Below are 4094 nucleotides of genomic sequence, written 5' to 3' on the forward strand. Positions count from 1 at the left end.
ATGGGCTTCTGTAGTTGTGGCATGCAGACTCAGCAGTTGCAGCTCACGTTTTCCAGAGTGCAGGCTCAGTATTTGTGGCACATGGCTTTAGTTGCCCCATGGCATGTGGAATCTTCCTGGACCAGGGATTGAACCCATATCCCCTGCATTAGCAGGCTTACTCTTAACCACTGGACCACCAGGGAAGTCTCTAATGCATTGTTTATAACAGTAAAGAGTTGGAAACAAATATCCAACATTAGGTTAAACTATGATTCATCCAAAATAAAATGCTGTGATGCCCTCCAAACATTGCAAAATACAACATTAAAATGCCTATGATATACTTGTGATTTATCAGTTTTTAAAAGCTGGTTTAAAACACTATGTGAACCAAAGCTAGGCAAAGACATTGCAAGAAAATAAAGCTGCAGAACAAAATTCTTCATGAACATAGATGTAAAAATGCTAAATAAAATTTTAGCAAATAAAATTCAGCAATATATTAAAAAGAATAGTACATCATGACCAAGTAGGGTTTATCCCAGGAATAGAGGGTTGGTTTATTATTTGAAAATTTGTGACTGGGAACAATTAGAAACTGCACTTACAAAAGCACCAAAAACATGCAATAGTCTGGGTTAATTCTGATGAAAGATGCGAAACCTCTGTACACCAAGATCTATAAAATACTGCTGAAGGAAATTAAGCCCCATTCAGTCCCATTACTTCATGGCAAATAGATAGGGAAAAAGTGGAAACAGTGACGGATTTTGTTTTCTTGGGCTCCAAAATCATTGCGGATGGTGACTGCAGCCACAAAACTAAAAGACACTTGCTGCTTGGAAGAAAAGCTATGACAAACCTAGACAGCATATTCAAAAGCAGAGACATCACTTTGCCGACAAAGATCCATAAAGTCAAAGCTATGGTTTTTCTAATAGTCATGTGCGGATGTGAGAGTTGGGACCATAAAGAAGGCTGAGTGCTGAAGAATTGATGCTTTCAAACTGGTGCTGGAGAAGACTCTTAAAGGGTCCCTTGGACAAGAAGGAGATCAAACCAGTCAATCCTAAAGGAAATCAGTCCTGAATATTTGTTGGAAGGACTGATGCTAAAACTGAAGCTCCAGTACTTCGGCCACCTGATGAGAAGAGCTGACTCTTTGCAAAAGACCCTGATGCTGGGAAAGATTGAGGGCAAGAGAAGAGGGTGACAGAGGATGAGATAGTTGGATGGCATCATTGACTCAATGGAGATGAGTTTGAGCAAACTCAGGGAGATGATGAAGGACAGGGAGTCTTGGCGTGCTCCATGGGGTCTCAAAGAGTTGGACATGACTTAGTGACTGAACAGCAAAAAAAATGGGGAGATATACCTCATTCATAGCTCATAAGACACATTATAGTTAAGATGTCAATTGTCATCAAATTCAGCAAGGTATTTTAATTTTTTATAACTTAGCCAACTGATTTTTAAATTCACATGGAAATGCAAAGAAATTTAGAATTGCCAAAATATTTCTTGAAAAAGAGCAAGGTTGAAGAGCTAACACTGTTTGATTTAAAAAATTATAGCAGAGCTACTGTAATCCAAACTGCATGGTGTTGGGACTTCCCTGGTGATCCAGTGGTTATGACTCTGTGCTTCCAATGCAAGGGGCATACGTTCAATTCCTGGTCAAGGAACTAAGATCCCACATGCCATGCAGTGTGCCCAAAAACAAACCAAAAAACAACTGCATGGTGTTGGCACCAAAATTGACAAATAGTTCAGTGGAAAGAATAGAGAGTCCAGAAATAACTCTACACATATGTGGGCAACTTATTTTTGACAAAGGTTCAGAAGAAAAGGCAAGGTAGTAGAAAAAGGATCACCTTTTCAAGGAAGTTGTGTTCAAGAATTGGAAATCTTTGTGATCCCCTCCACCAAAACAAGCAAACAAACAAACAAACTTGGATCCATACTTTACATCACATATAAAAAAATCAACTTAAAATGTATCTTAGCTCTAAATGTAAATGTAAAACTTAAAAATTGTTAGAAGAAAATATAGGAGAGAAAAATGTTGTGACCCTTGGGCTAAGATCTTTCTTAGATATAATACCAAAAGCACAACCCATAAAAGAAGAAATTACTAAAGTGAACTCCATCAAAATTGAAATCTTTATTCTTCAAAAGGTACTGTTAAGAGTATAGGAGGAAAAGTCACCATCTGGGAGAAGATCTTTGAGAAGCTTGTGTTTAATAAGATACTTACATTCAGAGTACATAAAGAACTCTTAAAGCTGAACAATTAGGAAACAACTTTTTTTAATGGGCAAAGAATATGAATGCATTCTTCACCAAAAAAAATATACACGGATGGTGAATAAGCATTGAAGAGATGTCCCAACATCATTAATATTAAGGGAACTTAAAATTAAAACCATACATGGTACTACTGTATACCCATTAGAATGACTAAAATTTTTAAGACTGAGCATACGCATCAAGGGTGTAGAGGAACTGGAACTCCCATATACTGTGGATAGACATGGTGCAACCACTTTGGCAAACAGTTTGGTAGTTTCTTAAGAAAGTTCGACACACCTACCATATAATCCAACTATTCTATCTCAAGATATTTACCTGAAAGGAAAGGGATTTTCTACCTATAAAAAGACTTGTAAAAGGAATTTCCTAGCAGTCTAGTGGTTAGGACTCCATGCTTTCACTGCCAAAGGCACAGGTTCAACCCCTGGTTGAGGAATAGGATCCTGCAAGCTGTACAGCACAGCCAAAAAAAAAAAAAGACGTACCCACATGTTTATGGTAACTGTATTTACAGTAGCAAAAATGAAACAACCCAAATGTCCATCAACAAGTGAATGGATAAACTGTGGTGTATCCAAGCCCTGGAGTACAATTCAGTGATAAATAGGAACAAACTGTCAATCCACACAATAACATGGATGAATCTTTATTTTTGGCTGTGCTGGGTCTTCATTATTTCGCAGGCTTTCTCTGTTTGTGGTGGGCAGGGGCTGCTCTTTTGTGTGAGGCACTTGGGCTTCTCATTTTGGTGACTTCTCTTGTGTAGCACAGGCTCTGGAGTGCATGAGCTTCAGTAGTTGTGGAGCACAGGCTTAGCTGGTCCACAGTATGTGGGATCTTACGGGACCAGGGATCGAACTTGCATTCCCTGCATTGGCTGGTGGCAAATTGTATCATTCTACTCATTAAAAAAAAAAAAAAAGCAACCTAACCTGTAGGGACAGAAAGAAAATCAGGTTCCTTGAAGGTGAGAGAGGTGAGCATGGGCATAAGGAAACTTTCAGAAGTGATGGATAATATGTTCACTATTTTGACTGTGAGGATGGTTTCCCAGGTGTGTATATATGTCAAATTTTATTCAGTTGTACAATAAATAAGTTTCATTATATATCTGTTAAAACTAGAATGTGAAACCTGATGCCATTTTGGTTCTTTTTTAAAAAGCATGTATGCATATAGTCAAATAGTTTTGAAGGATATGTGCAACATATTTGGGTTTGCAAAATAATTCATTCCCATTTTTCTGAAGATGTTATAGAAAAACCTGAACAAACTTTGTGGCCAACCCTGTAAAATGTTACAGGAATTTTCTCCAAGTGGGTTCAATTATGAGTGAAATTTTATAGGTTTTTGTTGGTGATGGTTTTGTTTTTGGGTGAGTTTTGGGGGCGTACATTTATTTATTTTTGGCTGCTCTGGGTCTTCATTGCTGCATGCATGGGTTTTCTCTAGTTGTGGCAAGTGGGAGCCACTCTCTAGTTGTTGTGTGCATGCTTCTCATCTATGGTGGCTTCCCTTGTTGCAGAGCACGGGCCCATGAGCTTCAGAAGCTGTGGCACATGGGCTTAGTTGCCCTGTGGCACATGGGATCTCAGTTCCTGGACCCAGGATCAAACCTATGTTCCCTGCATTGCAAGTTGGATTCTTAACCACTGGGCCACCAGGGGAGTCCTATGCTGTTTCTTTTTCTTACCTGTGTTGTTACATTTTTAACAATAATGTGTTGATTTTATAACTAAAGAAACTTCTTGTGAGGAAAACTTTTAATGATCTGTTTCACTCTAATGGAAGCACCACTT

The sequence above is a fragment of the Cervus canadensis genome, chromosome 4, assembly GCF_019320065.1.
Source record: "Cervus canadensis isolate Bull #8, Minnesota chromosome 4, ASM1932006v1, whole genome shotgun sequence".
NCBI classification, from domain to species: Eukaryota; Metazoa; Chordata; class Mammalia; order Artiodactyla; family Cervidae; genus Cervus; species Cervus canadensis.